Below are 25,995 nucleotides of genomic sequence, written 5' to 3'. Positions count from 1 at the left end.
CTTCTTCAGCTCTGCCTGACCCTCCAGCCCCATTCATCAAGCCTCCAAGTGCACTTGTTGAGGATTCTACAGAGGACATTCATCTCCTCTTTCATGACAGTGTCAACACACCTACATTGGGGATTCCCTTTTAGGATCCTCATGTTTTCCCCTTTGAGCATCAATTAGGCCTTCCAGTTTCACCTCTCATTTAGGGTTTTCCTTGTTCTGTACCCTTGTTTCTTCCACATTGGAGTTCTATTGGTTTGATCATTTCTATAGGGGCTCCATCATTCTGGGAGGGCTTTGGTGTCTCTTCTCTCTCTCATGGTGGGGCTGGTTGTAATTATGGTTTTGAGAGAGTCTCTTGAGCCATTTATTTTTGTTGTCTTTTCATCTCTTTTTGGAGAGGAGTTTTTCCCACTGGGTTTTCTCCTTTGTCTCTGGTTTATAGAGATTTCCTTGTATTAGGTACCTAATCAGGCCTTGTTGTCAGGACCCATTTCCTACTTTCATAGTTGTTCTAGGTTAGCTTATCCCCTTCGCTTAGCTTAAGTGGGGGTGTTAGAGTAATATTTTGTTTTCTTACTACTTAAATCATTTTTATATAATTAGTTAAGTTATTACTCTTTAGTGCTTAAGCTTTATCTTAGGTGCATTAATAATTAATCCTTATATTAATTATTAATATGCAACCTATCTTTCTTAGGCTTTAGGGTTTCATTCACCTTTAAGGTTGAATGCTTGTATTTTCTTTTTCATTATCTTGGAATTCATTTTTCTCTCACTCCATTGAGATTTCCAAGCTACAGGTTTTTCCTTCTTTGGTTTCTCTTCAGCAACAAGTTATTTGCATGTAGGTGTTCTTGGTGAACTATGAAGTTGGTTTTCTCAACTTCTACAATAATGTTGATCCATTAAAAAATTATGAGTCATCTAAGATAAAAATGATTATGTAGACCAAAGTGCCCAAGATGGATAAAAAGAAAAAGAAGATGGTCGTTGATCTTGAGGGAGAACTTGGTGAAGGGCCCCTATAGATAACTAAAAGCAGGGGAGAAAATGAGAAATTATAAGAAGATGAGGAATAATCTAGAGAAAAAGAACTAATGGTTGTTGAGCCCAAAAAAACCAAAAAAAAATTGTGATAGTGGATCCTAAGGTGAAGAGGGACTTGAAGAAAAATGTCAAGAAGATGGTTACCCTTCCTGCATTGGAACATAAAAGAAGAATAATAAAAAGAAAAGGACCCAAAGTAGCACTACTCATGGTTGTTGAAATAAAGAAAAGCACAAAAAATACATCCAAGCCAAGTGAGGGCAAAGACATACCCAAAAGGAAGCAAGTTGCAAAATGGACCAAGCGAAGTCCAAAAAAGAAGGCAAGAAGAAAGTTAATTGACATGCCTGATGATGAAGGTGGAAAATTGATTTTGATGATTTGAGTAAACTTGAAATTGTTCCTAGATGACCTCCCATGAATACTAATTAGGTATGTGAGAAAATTAGAAATTCAGCAGCACTAAGAGGGTTCAAACATATTCATTATGATCCTTTAGATAAGGAAAATCACAAGGAATTTGAAATGGCAATGTTAGATATGATGACAAAATTTAAGTATGCACCTATAGAGTTAGGATAAGTCATTCTAGAGGACTTGTACAATAAATTTGATGCAAAATGGAAGTGGGAATTATCCACATGGAGATAAATAAGAGAGGCTACATTAGCCCAAGCCATGCCAAACTTAGGAAAGACTCATATGTCTATTTCCCTAAGAGATTTTGCAAAGAAATTTGTGCCCAAGAGAAAGGTGTATAAAATTTTGAAGAACAAAGTAGATGATTTTATAGAGGAAAGTATTTTGATATAGAAAAGCGCATTTGGGTTTTTACTTTTGTGAGTGCTAATTATAGCCTGTAAATTAACCACACTTCAACATGATTCTTACAGCTAAGAATCATCCCAAAATGAACATGGGATTGTCCATTTGAAATGATCCTACAAATCAATCTTTTTCCTTCTAACTAATTGGATTTTGTTGTCCACTCTCAGAGTAGAGAGATCAGCAACCAGACCACTAGTACGAAGGATTTCTTCTAAGCTAGATGATATGCATAATTTAAGCTAGATATATGCAAGTTACTTCAAGAATATAAAGAACGAATTAATCTAAATGTATGCATGGTTAATCTATTAGGAAAGAGAGAATATGGAAACAATGTAATTGTGAATGGAAGAGATGAGTAATCAAAATGACATTAATTTGATACATTTCATATGCACCTTTTTTAAGAAATGGGTGATTAAATGTTTCTTAAATAGAATCCAACAATTTGATCAATGGTCAAGATAAAACTAAATGAAAGGTTGAGATTGAAGATGAGATTCAGTCAGAATAGAAAATTACTTTATGAAAAGGAAGTTAACTAATCACTTCTGAGTGTAATAAGGAGTTAACTGATCTAATTCCTTTTCTAGTTTCAATCCAGTCAATATTTCCAATTTTGAGTTGAAGAGAGAATATTGGAGAAGGTATTTGATTTTAAAAGTTAAATATGTTTTCATTAATGAATAATATAATTAATTGAATAATTATATTCAATAATTAGAATGGGAGTATTTAATTAAATCAAATACATTTGATTCCTCGTGTATATTAGCTAAAGGGGTGAATTCTATTTAATTAAAATAGTAGGACTTATAATTAAATAAATTCAATTAATAGGTTTAACTTAGCTAATTCAATTTTGATTTAGGAATTAAATAAATTATTTGATTAATGTAGATTAATGATTTTCTACATTTGACACTTAGGCCAAGTAGAGTTGTCAAAATCAACATTGCCTAGTACAATAGGACTTTGAGTAAGATTGATAGATTGAAATTGGTTCAACATACCAATGTGCCAATTTAGGGGTATTACATTTGCCCCAATTTGAATGAATGTGCAAGTAGCACATTGATTCAAAGAAATCAAAAGTGAGATTGGTTCAGAGATCGATTACACAAAGACCAATTAATGAGCTTTTTTAAGGTTATCTCTAGAATGAAGCTTAACCTTAGGGAATCTAGATAGAACACCTAGATACTAATATGAAAGGACAACGATTATGAAACTTCATAGAATTTTTCCAAAAGTGAGATTCAATTCTCAAGAGTCAAGGTTAGATTGCCCCAATACTTGTCCATTAGAAGCTGACAAGATTAATCATGATTCATAGAATTATCCCCAAAATGAGGCTTAATCTTCAAGAATCAGGGCGAGATTGTCCTGATACCTATCCATTAGAAGATGACATGATTAATCATGATTCACTATATTATCCATAGAATGAGGCTTAATCCTCAAGAGTTAGGGTTAGATTGCCCTGATACCTATCCATTAAATAGTGATCAAAAGCAAGAGTTTAGAATTATCTCTCGAACGGAGCATAATTCCCAATAAGAATTAGGATTATCTCCATAATAGAGCTTAATCCTCTAGATTCTAGATAGAACACCTAGATACTAGTACATATAAAGCTAACAATACCTAGTCATGAGTCATAGAATCATCCCTAGAATGAGGCTTAATCCTCAAGTGTCAGGGTTAGAATGTCTCAATACCTATCCATCAAACTATGACAAGGATTGTTATAAGTGTATGTTAACATTAAGGTCAATTTGTATATTAGTGACTCACACTTAGTCAATCTACAATTGCTACTGAGTTACTCAGTTGCTACCAAGCTTCCAAACCTATGTAGAGCTTATACCAAGTGTACCAATGTTTACCAAGCTATTTAGTGAAAGTGATGGAAACTCCAATGTTAACTGAGTTCCATAGTGTTAATCGAGTTCCATAGTGTTAACCATGTTCTCCACTATCTACTGAGCTATCAGTATTAGCAATGTGAATCTAAAGTTGACCAAGCCATGGAGTGTCAGCCAAATGATTCAGTATATGTCGAGTTTCACAATGTTCATCAAGTCATATAGTGTTGACCAAGTTCAAGCTACTTGGAAGTGATCAGTGTGAACTAAGTCTCTTTGTCAACCAAGTACCAAATGATGATGAGTGTTTATAGTGGTTGTCGAATACCAAAACATCACTGAGTTTTCCTTCAAAACTTGAAAAAGCAATTGGGCCAACTTTGTGAATTTTGCTAAAATTTGTATTTTATCCAACTCTAATAAGTTGTGTTTGGATTGTTATATATGTAATGCATTGTATCATATCCAAATAAGAAGTGTAATCATATAATGAGCAAAAGTGCAAATTAAAGAAGGTTGCAAGTAGTATAAGGGACATCAAAGTATTATATATCACAACAAGGTGATCATTACAATTCAAGGAATCTCACTAGCAAATTAGAGTTGCAGATCAGAGATCAGCCACTAGTTCATCCTAACAAGTGCATCAGTCAAATCCTTTAACAAACTAGACTCAATGGTCTTTGATAAATCTCTTTACTAAGTGCATACTTAATTGTATGTTTGTAAATCCTTTGACAAGGTGGACCTTAGTGGACCTTAATTGTATGTTTGTAAGTAATTTAGTGGTTCAATTTTGGCCTACTCAGGGAAGTAAGGGCAGGGAACCAATAACGTGGCAAAGGCCAATGCCTTATTTTCTATGGAGATGAAGGTTAGAAACTTAACCATTAAAGGTGGTTCTAAACTCATCATTGACTCTGTCCAAGGGCGTGCTCAACTAGGTTGGGCTTTACATTGCATCCTTGCAGGACATCTAGCAATTTCTAGTGCCTCTTGATCATTATGAGTTACTACACACTTTTAGGGAAGGCAATGTGGTGGAAAATGCTATGGTTGGCTTGGGATTTGATTTGGAGAGTCTAAAAAGCTAGACAAGTATTGAAATGCTACCAAACTATATAAATTCCCTCATTAGTAGGGAAAGGACCTCTCTAAAATGTGTTTGATAATTATCCAAATTTGGCAGCCTTTCTATTTTTATGATGGTTAAGATCGCCTTGAATTTGACAAGACATTTCACAAGGATCAACCATGTGAATTGCATCACGCAAGGGAATAGAAAAGGGAAAGAAATTAATAACCTCGGCTTTAAAAAAAGTGTCATCATTTTTTAGTGGTACCAGATGATTATAGAAAAATTTCCCATTATTATTATAGCCAAATCATTAAGGTATTATGTGCTAATCATTTGCACTCCCTGTAATGATGTTTTAAGATGACTAGTAAATTTTGAATTTTGCATTTACATGAAGTATAAGGAAGAATCCATTTTAACTACTGGCTACACTATTTTTAGTCCTGCTTTTGAGTATTTTTGGGTGGTGTTTTTCTTGCAAATGAAAATAATCGAGCTCGTGGAAAGTGATATTGTTGAGGATCCAATTTCCATGTGTAGGGACCTTAACAGACTGGATCCCATAAAGATGGATGATTTCTCCAAAAATTAGACAACTTGGATTATGTTGAAGGGTGGGGGTTTGTCCCTTACATGCAGGCCATGGCTAGCGACAACGAGAATTGTTCTCAACAATTTTCCAACAACTAGAAGGACAGGAGGGTCACTATACATGATATCACCTTCTAGGTGAACAAGGAGATTGTAGTTATGGCAATGGGCCTTGACATAAGTGGTAGGAAGTGGCAAAAGATTGTGAAGGTGTTGGATGAAGCTAGCCTATCTAGTTTTTTTAGAGGCAATGAGGCTCCATATTAGTATCATGGTGGCTTTCAGAGGGATAAGTTATTAGAGCCCTGGGATGATGTGTGCATGGTTATAATGAAGTATCTCACCCTAGAAGGTAGACATGGTGCATATTATTTTTACCATTTTCCTTTTCTTAATCACTTTCATAATAGGGAGTTAATCTGCATTCCATTTTTCTAATGCACACCCTAGAAGAGATAGTGATGGATGTTAGGGTGAAAAAAATGACTAGGGATAATCTTACTATTTAATACCAAGGGCTCATGTTTCATCTATTTTAGTTCCACCTGGCCCTTTTCCCTCCTAGAGTGACAGCAATTGATAATTTCCTTCCCATTGGAGACCCCCTTCATCTACAATTTTCATGTGGTAGCTATGCTCCTACTCCATAACCCTCATCAAGCCAAATCCCAATTAAGGGTAGGAAGAAAAACCTTGGCTTTGGAGCCAATTTCAAATTTAAAAAATTAAATTGAAATGAGGGTGGAGGTGGAGATAAAGGATTTGGATGAAGAGATACATGGAAAAAAAGAAGATCGAGTGGACTTACTAAGACTAGGGGTTGATTCAAACAAATAGAAAGTATCTCTTAGGAGGTGGAGGAGGAAGATACAAATTCGGAGGAGAGTGATAAGACTTCAGGTTATGGTAAGAAGAAGTTGAAGGAGGAGACTAATAAAGAGGTGGAGAAGTGGGATGAAACTATTGATGCCACTTGGGATTTTGAGCTAAAGAACCCTACTAAGGACACTTCCCAAGACCCACTCATGTTTCTACCAATTTCACCTTATTTTTTGTGATAACCAGGAAGGCCCAAACTTGATAAAGCTTTCCCTAAGACTATTTGTTCCCCATTAAGGAATGATGATCTAGAAGTCTTAAGGGCTCCCACTAACACTCTAGATGTGCAGGATAAGAGGAAGTCTCTAAACATAGGTACTATGAAGGAGTAGGTTGTAACTCTTAAAGACCTTTAGGAACTGAAGGACATGTTCAATGCACTGGAGGAAGGCTTCACCCTCTTCTCCAAGTTCACCCTGAATGTGACCCATGCAACTGTAACTGTCGTCTAGCTTTTGGTTCACAAGAAGGAGGAGGAGGGCCTTGGGAAGGATTCAAAGTTGCTCTACAATTTCCTTGTGGATGACTAGGCCAAATTTCTCTTGGTTGGGATAGGGAAGAAAAAGGATGCCAGTTAGTGGCCTTTCTAGTGTGTAGTGTTTTTTCGTGCTCTACTAGTTATTGATCTCCATCTCATTTGATGGTTTTGGTTTTACTATTGAACTTGGTTTGTGTTGTAGGTGGTATGATGCACTAACCACCTATGTGTCTTGTGATAATCGGTTAAACTATGTTAGTATTAAGAGTAGTAACTCTAGTACTTTTAATTACTAATATGTTTTTACATTATTATTTTTATGTAAATTGTTAAGGGGTCTATGTAGTTGTCTATTGGTTTTCTGTTGGTTGTTTCACCACTAGTATAAAGGGCCAGCCCCCTCGTTTTGGTTGTTTTAATATCAAAAACAAATTTATAAAACAAATAATTATACTAATAAGCCTTGAAATATTATGATACAATAATTTTTAATTAATAAAAATTTGAAAATAATAACTTTACACATTGTTTTTAAATCCAATATCAAAAAATTATACATGGCAAAATGAAAATCTCTTTTTTTTGTACTTGTTGGCTATACTATTGCAATCACTTGTGCTATAAAACTTTTGATTTCAACCAATTATACACAAGTATTTTTATATTTTATTGTCACTTTTCTTTTCTTTTCAAAAGTATATACGTAAATTTTTTAATTTTTTAAATCATTAAAATTATCTTAATGTAATTTGGTTGGCTAATATATTTGGGTGTTATAGGAGCATATTTCTAGGAAACACTCTCTATTATGAGGCAACATTGTAGAATGCTCCTAAATATTAAAATATATAAAAACTTTGTTTATTTAGATTAATTATCACAATATTTATTCCAACAATCAATCTCAACTATTTAACTTCTAATTGATGAAACTTTTTTTTCCATTACTTAGATATTGGTTAAACCATATAAATTGTTGTTTTACAAGAGTACATAAAACATTGGTTATATAAGTTTTTTTACATAAATATTTGTATATAATATAAAAAATAATTTAAAAATAATTATACAAAAATTTTATTTTTATATTAGAAATATTCAATAAAATATAATTCTTTAAAAAGTTAACAAAATTACCATTTTAATTGAAAAAAAACTAAAATTATATATTTTACAATCATTAATTTGTTTAATTTAATAAAGAAATTGGTCCCAAAATCATAATTACCTTAAATAGGAATTAAAAGTCCAATGTCCTAAATATTAAATATTAATTATAATTAACTGCCCATGCAAATATTTATCTCCACAAAATGTAGTCTGCAAAAAAATTTCTATTAGATATAGAGAGATCAAAAAAGGTTACATAGAACTTCGAGCACTACAAAAGAGGCAAAGCCTCAAACCAGAGTCAAGGTAGCAAAAGATCAACTAAAGAACATCAAAGAACAACAAAAGTTGAACAACACAAGACAATGCAAATCCTATTAATGTGGATAAAATTTGTTGCCCAAGTTTTGTAAATGAAGGTGGTCATGAACAAAGTGTTGGTATTAAGGTTGACATCACTTTATTATCTCTCTTCTCTAAGTTCTAATTTAGGTTAATAAGTTAAATACTTTTACTTATATTTATTATCTAGGATATAACTAGTATAGATATATTAAATATATCTATATCAATTATAAAATATTTAAAATTTATTTTTTTATACCAAAGAATATTTATATTTCATTGTATCTATATTTATTGTTTTTTACTTTAATTTCTCAAAATAATATTAGCTATATCTTCAAAACTTATAATTTTAACAAAACATATCTTTATTTTTATTTTTTATGTGGTGTTTATTGATTTTTTTTTAAGTATATCATGTTTACATTAAATATTGAAATTTTGATGTGCAAATGATAGTCAAATTTAAGTTTAAAAGGTAACTGTTAACATTTAACATGCTCACACCATAATCCACCCTTTCTGCCATTGTAGAATGCCTATCGGCATTAAGCATTAACAATGTCTCATTTTAATGTCTAATGTCCAATTGAAATTTAATTCATACTATTTATAAGTATCTCAAAAAAACTTAACAAAGCCATTTAAAAAAATTTAGTTTATATCTTTTTATTCAACTATTTCATTCCATTTAAACTCTAAATTTTTTTTCTACAAAGAATATTCTACACACTAATTCGTCATTTTTTAATAATTACATTTTATATTTAAAAATTATACATACTACTATACCTTACTTCTATATTAATTTAATTATTTCAAATTTTATTTTAATACTATATAGTCATTTCATTTAAATATTTTTTTATCAAACTTTTATTATCTATATTGTATTACAACATAGGAGCCACTATGTGGCACTTGTTTCAATTTGATTTTAGATAAGGGTATAAAACTATAACAAACTTTTAGTTTATTTTGTGTTATATCTGGAAGTATGCTAGAAGTATACTAGTATAGATGTATTAAATAAATCTATCTAAAGAAATGTCAATAGATATCAATTATTTTAAAATTTAATTGATTATACCCAAAAATAGTTATATTCCATTGTATCTATATTTTTTTGACTGAACTAAGTTTTTTATTTTAATTTCTAAAAATAATATTATTTAAATCTTCAAAACTTATAATTCTTTTATTTTTATGTGATATTTATTAAAAAATTTAAGTATATTATGTTTATAATAAATATTGAAATTTTGACGTGCAAATGGTTGTCAAATTTAAGTTTAAAAGATAATTGTTCACACCATAATCCTGTTGGAATATTAAATGCAGATGGTTGTTTCTCCCTGGAGCCAAATACCCACCTACCACCCCTAACGGATTGCACAAGAGCCAAAAAATTTATTATAGGTAGGTGAGTTTTTAAATTTGCAAATGAGGGGGAAAACTTTTTTGGCAGAAGACAAAAAGGATTGTTTGCATTCATTCGAGTAGTTAGAGGAAGACAATGAGACAGTAGAAGGAGAAGAAGTTGAAGAGCTCAGAAGTTGCAGAGCAGAGAAAGTGATCAGCAGATCCAGTTTGGTGCAGGGACAGAGGAAGTTCATTTCGTTCTTGTAGTTGTACGTGTTTCTTCTCTGATCATTTTGTAAGTTGAATAGTTTATTGTTTTCATTCATCCTGTTGAAGCAGTGATTGCTCCAGGCGTTATTGTATGCAGCCATTAGAGCTAAAAGTTTGAAGTTTTATCAATTTAAAGTTTTAGGGTTTTTTGGTTGAAGCCGAATGCTCCCAGATTTGTAATAGTTTGAATCAGAGTTGAATAGAAAGCAAGCAGGCATACTTGAATCCATTATTGTCCTTCTTCTATTCATTACATTTTGGAAAGTTTATTTGAAAGTTTGAAGCTTTGGGTCTCTGGTTTTCATGGTGGAAATATTCACATTATAAGTTTGCACTTGGCATTGTCTTTGGTAGAAGTCATTTACAGTTCAAACCAAGGTCACTCGGTAATGTCTTCTACTGAGCTCCTCCCAGCATTGGCTACCGACCTCACTCGGTGCTTTCTTCTACCGAGCTCTACCTTCCTATGGTTACCGAGTTCACTCGGTAATCACACTACCGAGCTCACTCAGTATCCTTTGGTTACCGAGTTGTGTGTTCTTCATTTACCGAGCTCACTCAGTAAACACTCCTGCCAATTGGTTTCTTTGGTTACCAAGCAATTTTTGGCACTCGATAATAGTTGTTCCCGAGCAGATTTTTAGGGTTAGGTTGTGAGTTTTGAAGTTGTATTCATATTTCTCACATGGTATCAGAGCTTTGAGGCCCCACATCCAAAGTGAGTTAGGGCATTTGTTTCCTTGGGATATTTATCATGGCAGGAGATGCAGGAAAGATATGGCAGTAGCCACCATCATTTAATGGACAGAATTATAATACATTTGCAAAGAAGATGAAGACCATTATGGTAGCAAATGATTTGTGGGAGTTTGTAGCTAATGGATTCAATGATGTGACTGATCCAACTCAGTATGTTGTCCTCACAAATTCATAGAAGACTCATTTAAAAGAGTCAAGAAGGAAGGATGCTAAGGCATTAAGTCTTATTGAAGCAGCAATGACAGAGACTATATTCCCTAAGATTGCAGCAGCAAATTATGCAAAGGAAGCATGGAATATCCTTGAGAAAAACTTCAAGGGGACTGATAAAGTCCGTACTATAAAGCTACAGAATATAATGAGGGAGTTTGAGAACCTTCAAATGAAGGAGAATGAATCAATTGCAGACTTCAGTTTAAGAACCTCCAATGTAATTAATTAGCTAAAGTCAAATGGAGAAGACTATCAAGAGTAGAGGATAGTGAAAAAGATATTGAGGAGTTTACCTCATAAATATGACCATTTGGTCATGACCATAGAAGAGGCAAAAGACCTCACTGTTTTGACAATGGATGAGTTGATGGGTACAATTCAAACCCATGAGCATAGGATCAAAAAATCTACATGTTCTTCTACCCAAGAGCAAGCATTCAAGGCTCAATCAAATCCAAGAGGAAGGGGGAGACGAAGAAATGGCTCAGGCAGAAACTCCAGAGGTAGAGGCCGAGGAAATGGAGGACAAAGAAATGTTGCAGCAGAAAGCTCAGGAAGAGCAGATGGAGCAAGTAGCTCACAAAATACTTCAAGAGGAGGTAAGAAAAACTACAACTCAAATAAGAGTAATGTAGAATGCTACTACTGTCATAAATATGGGCATTATGCAAGTGACTGCTAGAAGAAGCAGAATGATCAGTCAGGAAAAGAAAATGTGGCTAATGTGAATATGGGAAGTGGACCCAATGTTGCTACATTCATCATGTGTAATGTTGGTGAAGAAGGAAGCCCTGAGGTTTGGTACCTCGACAGTGGATGTAGCAACCACATGAGTGGTAATGAAACTTTGTTTTCATTCATTGACAAGAGTTTCAAATCTAAGATTAAAATGGGTAACAATGGAACCCTACCAGTTGTGGGCAAAGGATCTATTATGGTCCGCACCAAGAAAGGTGAGAAAAGGGAAATACAAAATGTGTATTTCACCCCTCGTATGAAGCACAATTTGATGAACATTGGTCAGCTCATTCAAAATGGATACAAAGTGTTGATGGAGAATGACACATGTGTCATTTATGAAAAGGATGGGAGCAAGAACCTACTTGCAGCAGTTCAAATGACAAGAAGAGAATGTTTCCCTTAAGGATTGAGACATGTTTCTCATCTCAAGTTCATGTTGCACCTCCCACACAATTAGCTCTAAGGAGTGTGATTGAAGACCCCTTACGGCTATGGCACCTCAGATATGGTCATCTTGGCTATGCTGGTTTAAATTTATTGTCAAATAAAAGAATGGTAGAAGGTTTGCCACATGTAGTAAATTCTTGTGACAAGTGTGAGGCTTGTATTTTGGGTAAGCAACATAGGCTTCCCTTTAATTCTGGAAATTCTAGGAGGGCTAGATATCCATTAGAGTTAGTGCATACTGACCTTGTCGATCCTATGCAAGTTACTTCCATTGGGGGGAGTACATATTTTATGAAATTCATTAATGATTTCAGTCATAGGACATGGGTGTATTTCTTAAAGAATAAATTTGAAGCATTTGATAAATTTGTAGAATTTAAAGCCCAGGCTGAAAGAGAATGTGGACACTGTATCAAGGTCCTAAGATCAGATAAAGGAGGGGAGTATACCTCCAATTCTTTTGTAATTTTTTGCAGGAAACATGGCATTAAGAAAGAGATCACAGCCAGCTATACACCACAGTAGAATGGAGTGGCTAAAAGAAAGAACAGGACCATTGTTGAGATGGCAAGGAGCATGATGAAAGAGAAAGGTCTCCCAACTGAATTTTGGGGAGAGGCTATGGCAATAGCAGTTTACCTAATTAATAGGTGTCCTACAAAGGCAGTCTGTGACAGAATTCCAATGGAAGTGTGGTCAAGAATAAGATGGACAGTTGAACACTTAAGGGTGTTTGGATGTGTTGCATATGCACATGTGCCTAAAGAGCAAAGGAAAAAATTTGATGACAAAGGTGTCAAATGCATTTTTACAAGGTACAACCCAAAATCAAAGGCATACAGATTGTATGACCCATTGAACAACAAGATGATGCTTTCAAGAGATGTGGAATTTCTTGAAAATCAGTCTTGGTATGGTTCAATTGATGAGTCACCAAGCACTTCTAGTAAAGTGCCATTTATGAATGAAGAGGATGCTAATGAACAGCAAGAAGAAGGAGTAGATAGAAGGAAAGGCAAGTTGCCTCAGTCATTACCGAGCTCCTCTAGGCATGACCGAGTGTCAGGGCCAAGTAGCAGCAGCAAAGATTCTAATCCCACACTCTCCTCCCTGTTACCAAGAAAGACCAAGAGTCTTAGGGAGATATACCAAGATGAAAGGTATGAAGATTATGATGAGAGTGTTAATTTTGCATTATTTTCTCATAGTGATCCAATTTATTTTGAAGAAGCTATTAAGGAGAAGAAATGGTGTAAGGCCATGGATGAGGAGATAGATGCTATAGAAAGAAATGAGACATGGGAGCTAACTAATTTGCCTCCCAAGAAGTAAGTGATTGGAGTGAAATGGGTCTATAATACCAAATGCAATGCTGAAGGCAAAATTGATAGGCATAAGGCAAGGCTGGTAGTCAAGGGCTACAAACAACAGTATGGCAAAGATTATGATGAGACCTATGCCCCAGTTGTAAGAATAGAAACCGTGCGTGCTGTCATAGCAATTGTAGCTTAGCATAAATGGAAGGTATACCAAATGGATATGAAGTCTGCCTTCCTAAATGGTGTATTGAAAGAATAAGTATATGTGGAGCAGCCACTTGGTTATGAAGTTGCAGGTGAAGAGAACAAAGTATATAGACTGAAGAGAGCTCTTTATGGGCTCAAGCAAGTTCCATGGGCATGGTACAGTAGGATTGACTCATATTTGATGAGCAATTGCTTTAGAAAAAGCAATGGTGAGCCCACTCTCTACATCAAGGTAGAAAATGGTAATGTGTTGATTGTTGTCTTGTATGTAAATGACAAGGCTCTAATTGGTGAATTCAAAGAGGCCATGAAAAGTGAATTTGAAATCACAGATCTAGGTCTCTTGAAATACTTTCTAGGCATAGAAGTAAAACAAATGCATGATGGCATATTCATCTCTCAAGAAAAATATGTAGGGCAGATCTTGGAGAGATTCAAAATACAGAATAGTAAGGAAGCCCCAACACCGACAGCAGTAGGTTTGAAGTTGAGCAAAGAAGGCAATAGCAAGAGAGTGGATCCAACACTATACAAGAGTATGGTTGGAAGTCTGATGTATTTGACTGCAACTCAGCCAAATCTAATGCATGCAGTTAGCTTGATTTCTAGATTTATAGAAACACCAAGGGATTCCCATTGGCAAGCGGAAAAAAGGATCCTAAGGTATGTGAAAGGTACCAAGGGATTTGGGATTTTGCATACTGCAAATAATGAATTCAAGTTGGTTGGTTACACTGATAGTGATTGGGCTAGAAGTTTAGATGATAGGAAGAGCACTTCTGGATACATGTTTCATATGGGATTGAGTGCAATTTCATGGGCATCCAAGAAGCAACCTATTGTTGTTCAATCTACAGCAGAGGCTGAATACATAGCAACAAATGCAGCAGCATGTCAAGCAATTTGGCTGAGGAGGATCTTGATAGATCTGAATGAAAGGCAAGAGGATGGAACCACAATTTATTGTGACAACATCTCATCAATTACATTGTCCAATAATCCAGTCTTCCATGGGAGAAGCAAACACATAGAGATCAGATATCACTTCATCAGAGAGTTGGTGGAGAATGGGGATATCAAAATTAAATATTGCAAGTCTGAGCAGCAGCTAGCAGACATTTTTACCAAGCCATTAGGCATTGGAACTTTTGTACACCTAAGATGGTGTCTTGGTTAGTTGATTTTGATCAGCTGTGATCCTTGTTTGTTTGGCTCAGGAAAAAAGGGGAGTGTTGGAATATTAAATGCAGATGGGCATTTCTCCCTGGAGCCAAACGCCCACCTACCACCCCTGACAGATTGCACAACAGCCAAAAAATTTATTATAGGTAGGTGAGTTTTCAAATTTGCAAATGAGGGGGAAAACTTTTTTGGAAGAAGATAAAAAGGATTGTTTGCATTCATTTGAGTAGTCAGAGGAAGACAATGAGATAGTAGAAGGAGAAGAAGTTGAAGAGCTCAAAAGTTGCAGAGCAGAGAAAGTGATCAGCAAATCCAGTTTGTTGTAGGGACAAAGGAAGTTCATTTCGTGCTTGTAGTTGCACATGTTTCTTCTTTGATCATTCTGTAAGTTGAATATTTTATTGTTTTCATTCATCCTGTTGAAGCAGTGATTGCTCCAGGCATTATTGTATGCAGCCATTAGAGCTGCAAGTTTGAAGTTTTATCAGTTTAAAGTTTTAGGGTTATTTTTAGGGTTTTCTGGTTGAAGCCGATTGCTCCCAGATTTGTAATAGTTTGAATCAGAGTTGAATAGAAAGCAACCAGGCATACTTGAATCCATTATTGTCCATCTTCTATTCATTGCATTTTGGAAATTTTATTTGAAAGTTTGAAGCTTTGGGTCTCTGGTTTTCATGGTGGAAATATTCACGTTATAAGTTTACACTCGGCATTGTCTTTGGTAGAAGTCATTTGCAGTTCAAATCGAGCTCACTCGGTAACATCTTCTACCAAGCTCCTCCCAGCAGTGGCTACCGACCTCACTCGGTGCTTTCTTCTATTGAGCTCTACCTTCCTATGGTTACCGAGTTCACTCGGTAATCACACTACTGAGGTCACTCGGTATCCTTTGGTTATCGAGTTGTGTGTTCTTCATTTATCGAGCTCACTCAGTAAACACTCCTGCCAGTTGGTTTCTTTGGTTATCAAGCAATTTTTGGCACTCGGTAATAGTTGTTCCTGAGAAAATTTTTAGGGTTAGGTTGTGAGTTTTGAAGTTGTATTCATATTTCTCACAAATCCACCCATTTCTACTATTGTCGAATATCTATGGCATTAACCAGAGCTGTATACCCATGTCACAATATATTTATAAAACTTTTATTATTTATATTCTGTTACAACTTATGGCAATTACAAGCTACTATATAGTACTTGTTAATACCAAAGTTATTTTATTCTGCTATAATCTGGAAGTATACCAGAGTTGTATAACCATGTCCACAATATAATTATTGATCTTCAAATTTGAGTATGAAGTTTACACAGAGATGGGTGTCAAGATATACATTTCCACGACGTGTGAATCAATGGTTGAAGTGAGATTTCCTTTATAATTTGCAGAAAGGTATGAATGCTACAAAATATTTGCAGTCAAAATCATAAAACGCCAAATCAAAATAGACACAAAATTGTAAAGCCTAAAGTATGCTTCTATCGCATTATTATGATATTAAAAAAAAACCTAAAAAAAAAATAACAAAGGAGAATTTCTAATAGTCTTACTGTCCATTAGTCTCTAGCATGAACCACAGGTTTGGATGAAAGGCCAATGTCTTTCCATTTGGTAGTGATAGAGGTTGTGGAGTTGCTTCTGTTCTAGAAAGTTACAGCTACTTTTTTGTTGGACAAAGGCCCTGCCTATACCTTGGGAAGATCAAATTGACATAGATTAGACATACAAAATCTAACTTGAATTCAAGGGAAAAATATGCTATTTAATTTTAGAGGCTGAATAAAAGACTTATATATGTTAATCCATTAACCCACAAAAATATCCATATACCTCAAGGTCTCCTTGCTTGCTCACTTTCTTCCCCTGAACTCCTAATGAATCTGGAGCCATGGCAAAGAGGTTAGAATGGAGCTATAGATTGGAACCCATTATCAAACTTGTGTGGTAAAATATCTAAATTGAGCTGACATGTATAACTCACCTTGATTGACATCAATAACCTCTTTGTTTCCTAACTGGCATTCCTTAAGTCAGTGGTAATCATCAAGGGTGCCTACAAGATAATATAAGCATCTTTGAATTTCAAAGTGTCTCCTTTCACTAGGCCCGGGTGCTTGTATGGATGTGATATTTAAATATTTTTGTGGGGCTTAGAGATGCCAAGTTTTGCAACATCTTGTTTGTGTGGGTTATGGGTAATGATTCTTAATCAAACTACCAGTTTCTATATTTACTAATGAACCTACTTCAGCTAATTATACATAAATCAGAGGCCTATATTGTTTTACCTTCATTAAGGCCCATATGCTGAATTGTGATCTGTACTCATCAATTATCCAACTCGGACCCATCCTTCCAATCTACAATACATCTGCATCTGGTTTGGATAATCCAAGCACATTCAAACTATTTGATATTAGTATGGATATTACAATGGAAATCAACAGCAATATCAAGTCACCGGACTCATGGAGCAATGAATGTACCATTCCATCCACAGTTAGGACCTGCATAAGCAGCGAGCTTATTGTTCGTGCCAGCAACTTCGAACAAGCTGCAAGAAACAAAAAGATAATATATTTTCTTTTTTGAGTCTCATCATTGTGCAAATATTGTACATGGGTGTTGTAAGCTTATTACTATTCATATGGAACTAGAATTTGACCACTCAACCAGTTGTTGGCAGTCTTACGCCTATCCGCAATATAATCTGTAAGGTTGCCCCTGTACATCAACATAGAAATAGTTAGCGTCATTTTTAGTTAATAAACTAATGAGTGTCTTTTAAACTTTTGTTGGACATAGAGATTATTACTTGAAATAAGGTCTTCTTACCACGAAGTAGTGGCAAAGAATATAGGACGCCCTGTCTTCAAAAGAACTTCAATCATTTTTTGGTACCTATTTATTTCAATACAAATTAATACTTTTTGTTAAATCAAACTCTAATCTACATTTCAAAAGCCTTTTAATAGAAAGTATAAATGTTGTGTATGTGACAAGATGACTGCTCTCAGATGGAAAGTAACAAGTCGCATATAGAGTTTGACTCAAAATCACATAGTTAAATCTTGATAGCAATATCACGGTTTGAATTGCTGTGCAAATTTTCTCCTATTTATCAATTGATGAGCTTAAGGGGCTTTCTAATGAATGGTTCATAAGGCACAACACTTGGTGAAGGTTTTGTAAATGGGGTTGGAAGCTTCGGGTTTAACCATGAAGGAAACTCCATAGTTAAGCACTCTCAGGCTAGAGTAGTACTAGGATGGGTGACCTCTTGGGGAGTCCTGGTGCTTCATCCCTATGAGCGTCACCTAGATCCAATGAGTGCTAAGTGTTCCATTTATTCTCATGAGAGATGGATTCATGTTGAATCACTACTCATGAAATATGGGTCAATGAGTTTGACTCAAAATCACACAATTAAATCCTGATAGGAATACCATAGTATAAATTTGATTTTAGCAGATCCCAACTATGCAACAATAAGAAACATGTTGATCCTATAGCTAATCAGTGCCTTTTCCATTGGGAAGTTCCATAAATCACACACAAACATCTATGATACCAGTAAAATATTCCATACATCAAGATATCAGATCTATCTTATCACTTTATGAATCAGACATCTATGTTTATAAAGACCTTATTCTCATGAAATATCCTTCTCAAATTAACCAACAACCCTATCAAATATATCAAGCATTTACTTGGCTCTTTATTTCACCAGAAAAACACACAAGACATATAGCCTTAAGGGATACAAAAGAGTTTAGATTTTTATCCCTAAATCATAAAACATTGCAAATTACAAAGATAGGAGATGAGAACCAGAATGAAACTAAGAAGTTTGATGTTTATTGTATTCATTTCTTTGAAACTATACATTCAAGATGCATACAAATAACTCATAGAACCACTAAATAGACTAGAACTATCTATATTAGCTTCATTCCTGATGTCCATACAAGAAAGAAAGTTGAAGAAAATGGTGGAATCACAGCTTTGGATCCAACCTTGTGGTATCACAGACTAACTGGAACCAACCCTAGTATCACAACAATGAGAAAATTTCTCCAAAAACTAGAACCCCTACAACGAGAGAGGAAGAGAAAGATATAGGAAAGGAAGAAGAAACTAGATCTAATCTAGAAGTGACACATGTCCACTTGAATCTTCATTCCTTACTATTGAAAATCTTCTCTCTTCTCTCTACAATTGAAATCTAAAAGGAATCTCATCATTTTGTCTCAACAAACTTCAAATATCTCTTCCTAATGATGAAAAACCTTATTCTGACAAAAACATTAGATATGCATCTGAAATGCTGATAAATTATTCACTAAACTAATTTTGAGGTGAGAAATGTCCCTAACTGCATCTCTACTACCTCTGACATTCACCCAGTTCACCATTTTGCCAAAAATTAGACATGATCTGCGATAATAGAAAGTGGTTGAAAAATAGGCATCTAGTACAAAACCATGAATAACTTGAATACATGGCTTCCTTTGCAAAAAAAAACCTCAAAAGTGGAAAGTTAGTTTTCTCTTAGTTCCAATGGTATATGATAGTCCTATATCTGCTTACCAGAAATGGCCAGAATCTCCATTCGAAAATTAGGTTCCTGGCATGACCCTCGGGACTTTATTTTTATGCAAAAATTTAAATTCTCCCAAGGTTAAAACTATATAATAAAACCTTTTTACTTAAAAACCTCCTACACATCCAAAACTAGAAAACAATAATAAAAATATTTTTTTTCTTAACCTGATTTTTCCCTCCAATTATGCATATGGGTCAACTCAAGTTTGACGCCCCTGCGCCACGTGTCAACCTATGACTCACTGCATTTTTTCTCATCACTGCCATTTAGGCACCATGTGGAACCCTCTGATTGGTCCACTAATTCTAATAGTTGTCATCTAACATTGCCACATGTCACTATTTCATTAGCTCTTCTATGCATGGTCATTGTGCCATGTCAACACCTAATAGGAACTCTACCATGTCACTGCCATGTGGTGCTTCTTGATTGGCTGACTGAACTACTCAAGGCTTCTAACATAGTGTCATGTGTCATAATCTAGTTCATCATCACATTTTTGCATTTCTTAACCTCCCAGCATCTCCAACAAACCATTCGATCTAACACGTGGCAACATCTAGTGCCTTTAATATTGGACTGCCACATCACTACTCCTCATTTTTTGCACCACATGTCACCTTGCAATTTATGCATCTGGATCCACGTGTCTCTTTCTAGTTGGTCCTACTTGGATGCCACATCATTTCCCTTGGTTTGTGTTGTTGTTCAAAATTTTCTTTTTATCTTGTCTAACTGGCCACATGGGCCCCTCCCCCTCACACAAGGTTTGATGGCTCTAAAAGGCATTGCCTTTAAGACATTAAGCTATTATGAGTTCACATATAAAAACACTATAAAAACCCTCCTCACAATGCATGTGGGACTAAGTGATTGCACCCCATTTCTCCTTGAGCCACAACAATAGGACTACTCACATCCAAAGAAACATCCCTTATCAGCATCATTTCTAGCATAAATTGTGTTACTTTACATAGATTGGAAAAAACTTTAGATTTGAACTGTGGTTAAAAATCAAAACCAAGGCTCATAACTTCAACTCCATAATATTGAATAATCTTATGAATGTTCATCTTTAGTCTGCATTTCTGTACAAACTACATGCTCTCCTTGGGATCTACTTTACTCTATGTTTTATGCTTGCTCCTGACTTTCTTAGTAAACTGAAAATGAAGAGTAGAACCATCCACATCGTAATAAAAAACCAAAAATGTCTATCTAGAAGCTTGGACACTCCAAATTGTAAACAATGAGCAATAATAACTTTGTAATCCTTGAAATTTAGTTCCACAAAATAGTCATCATGCCATTAGTGTAGCTTTGCATAAACTGAGAATGCATAGAGTACCATAATCCTTTGACACAATAATACATTTTGGCTCATTTGAAAATATGTGGTTCATTGTGCTCCATTTGATGAGTTGTTGTTGTCCACTGGAACAAAGGTGAATCACCTTAAAGGGGGCAATGGTAGGAGGTAGGGCCATTCACTTAAAATTAGCACCCCATCCCTGCCTTTCTCACAAGTACACTTTGCACCGAGCTCCTCAACCTCAGCACCAAGGCAAGGCTGATCCCAAAATTACTGTAGTATCTTTGTCATTAACTTCAACTTTAGGGGCCTTTAGGAAAAAGCTTCCAACTGTAGCAAGAAGGAGGTCTTTTACTTGGCACTCACAACCCGTACTAACTCACATGGGTTGTGTATTCCTCCATATTGCAGACATCATCAAACTAATAATAGAATGTAACAGTTTGAGAGGGATGAGACTTATCTTCAAAATATATGTGAATAGCTAGTAAGAGTTGAATAACTTTCTAAACCTTTTGTGCACTGCAGATTTTACAATATATAAAATCAAAGTAAATTACAAAGAATGGATGAGAGCTTCCAAAAGCCTTGGTCTTATAATTTTTCATAACAAGTTGCACATTACTACCATTAGAAATGTATATGTGCAAGGGTAGGAGCTTGGTTTGGAATATCTTGACAAATCTGACATCCCCATCTTTAAGGAATTTGGATACCTTATCAGACTCCCTGCCATTTTGTCTTCCATTGTTGGTCAAGATCTTAGAAAACTTCATAGCAATATGGCATCTGTGGCAATCCAGCACATCTACATATCCCTTTTTAATTTAGTTTGGATGGTTCAAGATAATGTTTCAAATAGCAATCTTACAAATACAATCAAATTTTCTCCTTGACAAATGATTTCTTAGTATTTAAAATTTATATTGAACATGGTCAAATCCCAATACCAGTGAGCAAGGCTTACTTCACCCATTATGTACCCTAACATTTGATCTATCCTAAAGTGGTCAAAAACCAATCCATTTAAGCTTTTTTGGACTAAAAGTCGCATTCATATTTGATATGTCTACAAGGTACTTGAATGAGCTCAAATTAGTTAAACAATTATCATCACATTCAAACATTTTATGGGTAAGTTGGGAATGGGCTTCAACAAGTATGAGTTTGAAAACCCCCTTGGCACATATGACTCTTTCCTTTATTATTATTGTGGCTATGAACCTTTGAAGATACTTTGACTTTCAACAACACCTTATTGGTTTGATGAGATCAGTTGGGCCCCCAAATTGGGTCTGGCTAAAAAAAAATTATTTTCGAACAACTAACATCTCAAACTAGCCTATTGAACTCGTCATACTAATTAAAAACAAAATCAACCACTGACCATCATTTTTAACTCAATTTTCAACCTTTTGCAAACTGTCAATTTCATGCCAAGGGGTCCCCTAAATGGTTTTAAAAACTGACCAAAATACATAATTGAGCTCTGAAATTAGACATATTGATTCTTTGTTCCATATTCTTTTACCATGTCTGATTTTGTCTCATGATGACTTCGGGGTCAAAAGAAATTGACTATCAAATTTGCCTTCTCAAAACTGCCTACAAGTAAACATGTTAGAAAACCATAAATCACATTCAGTTTTGGCTTTGAAAATAGGTCAAACTGACACATGGGGGCATGAAAAATGGTGCATTAGTTCACTATCATGGGGAGAGTATAATATGTGATTTGGGCTCATGACGAATAATTGGGTGAATTTTGTGAAAGGCCAAAGTAGGCTACTTGAAATTGCAGAACTGGAAACAATGGCAAAATAGAATGGTAAAGACTTGCAAACTGACACACTTAAAGTATTTTTAGTGTAGAAAATAGTGGTATAATCCATTTTTTTAAACAATCATGTACTTAGAGTTATGACTTCCCGAACGAGGATATTGATCAATCTGCATTTTATGACACCACTAAAACTTTACAAATTGCATATGGAATCGCATTCAAAAACTGATCAAATGGATTCATCATAAGCTTAAATCTAAAAAATAATAAGTCTCTAACCTCTAGAATGTAATTCAAAAAAAATTATCTCATTTCAGTCAACTAGGTCAAAATTATAACTAGTCAAAGAGAGCCTCCCAAAATTCTCAACAATTTACATTAGCATGACAATAGTAAAAAATAGACTTTGAGGGATTCAAAACCTAGTCAAAAAATATCAAAATGACTTGAAAAAAAAATAGCTTCTATGATATGCATACTAAACACTCCTAAAGTAGTGAGTCATGAAACATTACTAGGTGTGAGATATTCAAATGCAAACTAGGCTACCAGTCATTGTTTAACACTTGGGCGAAAATACAAATTTGAACATTGCTCAAAATGAAACTTCATGGAATGACTCAAAATGAAAATTTATCTTCATCGGATGCATGGGTATACTAAATGTAAAGTGTTAGAAACATTAAACAGCTCATAGGCCTCAAAAGGATAGTTGGATACACATGCATTAAATGCACTTATAGGGGCTCAAAATGACTCAAAAGTTTGGAATGGCACTCAAATCAAGAATGCAATTTTGAGTCCCATCATATCCAATCCCTAATAGCTTGGTCATCATTTTCATATTCTAATGGATTTGAGGATTGGAAAAATGTGCCAAAGATATTCATAGTTGAGGATGAGGGCTTCATGTGCTCAGATGGTCTCTCATGGGAGCATGGGGAAAATATTAATGCAACAATAGAATCTAAGATATACTCTCTCATACTGATGCTTATCATTTTTAGCTTCTTCTCACAATTAGAAAGAGAGATTTTAGATTCATTAATAGATCTATTATTTGTAGCTAAGGATTCAATAGTAGTGGGCATGTTTATTGACATAAAATTATCCCCAGGAATTGGGACTTTTATACCATTCAAGGGGAACTTAATTAATCTACCAAGCAAGGAGAATCATTCAAGAGTGTAGAATTGAAAAATCCAAATTTAAAAGGCAATCCAACATCTTATCATTGTGGAAAACTTGGTCATATTGCAAACATATGGAGAAGTAAAAATGGTATACAAAACACCTAAGTTTGCTAGTTATTGTTTTTACTCCAAGAAGCAAGGACATCAAATACACAAGTGTAGATTAAAAATGAAGAATGCATTCACTATACCTAGATTTAAGGCTATTGTTACAATTATAAAACATATGGACATAGATCATATGAATGCAAATCATAGACAAGGCCCTAGTGGACTAACAAAAGGCATAATTATGCACTTAACAATGTATGTTCCAAATACCACAAGTTTGGACATTCAAGCAAAAACTACAAGACCCAAATACCAAGATCGAATCACAATCACATCAAGGGTAAAGGTAAAGTGGACACTAAAAAAACAAGGAAGGAGATGAAACAAACTTGGAAGAAAAAGGTAAACAATGGAAATAGTGGAACAAATGGAGTTGAGATGACCCAATCAAATAGAGGAGGTGATCATATCATTTGAAACTAGTTAAGAAATGTGTGTAAGGAATTGCATATTTTATGATATATCTTACATTAGTTCCAAACATAAAATGAGCTAAATTTCATATTTGGATAAGTAAATATGCATAAGAACATATCTATGAAAAGACTAGTGCAAAAGAATCATTTACATAGTCAGTATTGAAGATCATTAAAATTCTCTATATTGACTGAGCATTGCAATATGAGTCTAATACTTCAAATGCCAAATTGGTGTATAGGTTGAGTTAGATGGAAGAAACTGAGGTATATAGTGAAGATATAGTTCAAGAGGCACATTATCACTTGAGATAGTTGGCTTCCACCTACCAATGTACTATTGGAAATATGAGGTAGGCAAGGTTACTGAGTGGGGAGGGGTGAATCAAGAACTGATAAAAATTAATCTTATTTCTTCATATAATATTCTAATCTAATTGCATGCATGAAAGAATAAGAGAAAATAAACATTCATAGCAATTTGACACAAGAAATGGTGACCCAAAAACCTTCCAAATAGAAAGTAAAACTGGGTTGGGGATGATTTGCTAGTGACATTCTTTGAATTATAATGTTCACCTTGTTGTGATAGATAATACTTTTTTGTCTCTTATACTTCTTGTAGCCTTCTTTAATTCTCACTTATGCTCATCATATACTTACACTTCTTATTTGGATATGATACAATGCATTACATATATACCAATCCAAATCACACCTTACTGGAGTTAGCTACAATACAAGTTTCACCAAAATTCACAAATTCGGCCCAACTATTGTAACTCGAGTAGACAAAGTTGGTGATGTTTTGATATTCTGCAACCACTGTCAACACTCAACATTGTCTGGCACTCAGTTGATGGAGAGGCTTAGTTCATACTGATCACTTCTAAGTAGCTTGAACTTAGTCACCACTGCGTGACTCAGTGAACACTATGAAACTTAGCATATATTGAATCACTCAATTGACACTCCATGGCTCATTCAATACTAGACTCACATCACTAACATTGTTGGCTCGGTAGACACTAGAGAACATAGTTAACACTGTGAAACTCAGTTAATACTGCGAAACTTGGTTAACACTATGGAGCTCGATTAAAACTAGAGTTTCCATCACTTGTACTAAACAACTTGGTAAACATTGCTACACTCGACATAAATTGTACATAGGTTTTGAAGCTCGGTAGCAACTATATATCAACTAAGTGTGAGTCACTAATAGACAAATTGATCTTAACATCAACAATCTCCCCCTTTGGCATTAGTGACAAAAACACTTATCATCCAAAAACTGAATATTCAAAATTACAAATCAAAACATTCTTTTATCTCCATTCTGTGTCTACAACTCGATAACATACTTTTTTTTTTCAAGTTTTTCAAAATTTCTTTTGTAAAGGATGTTTTCTTCTTATCTATTTATTACAATACAGTTCTTGCATACATATACCTAGAATACTACTCCGCCATACACGTATTCTTTACATATACTTCTTCCTCTTTATACATATATACATTCATCTATACTTCTCCCCCTTTTTGACATAAATGCCAAAGGTGTATATTATATGTTAATACCAAAATGTGACAAGAATTCAGAGGGTACTTTCAAAATTAATGCCATTGTCTTGTCCCAATTTTCTTATAACACCTTCTTGCTTGCAATGAATGCAATATAAACTTCTACTAATAAATTCATCATATGATTAGCTATGGAAAATTTATTGTCTTGGATAAGTGTCTTAGCATGTGCAATGTGTGTCTAAAATGCATCCATGTTTGGAAGAATCATGCCTTGGATTTCTGCAAGTGTGGCCCTAATCCTAGCTTCTTCCTTTAGTAATTTTGCTTGCAAATT

The 25,995-nt window shown here is 34.6% G+C and overlaps 1 pseudogene; it reads right to left on the bottom strand.

Moving 5' to 3' along the window:
• Positions 1 to 16,015: 16,015 nt before the first annotated feature.
• Positions 16,016 to 25,995, bottom strand: part of LOC149547092 (alpha-galactosidase-like) — a 46,062-nt pseudogene continuing 36,082 nt past the window's right edge.

The sequence above is a fragment of the Cupressus sempervirens genome, chromosome 7 (assembly GCF_028749045.1).
Source record: "Cupressus sempervirens isolate cs-2001-9-10 chromosome 7, ASM2874904v1, whole genome shotgun sequence".
In the NCBI taxonomy this organism is placed as follows: Eukaryota; Viridiplantae; Streptophyta; class Pinopsida; order Cupressales; family Cupressaceae; genus Cupressus; species Cupressus sempervirens.
This window is presented reverse-complemented; position numbering and strand designations above follow the sequence as displayed.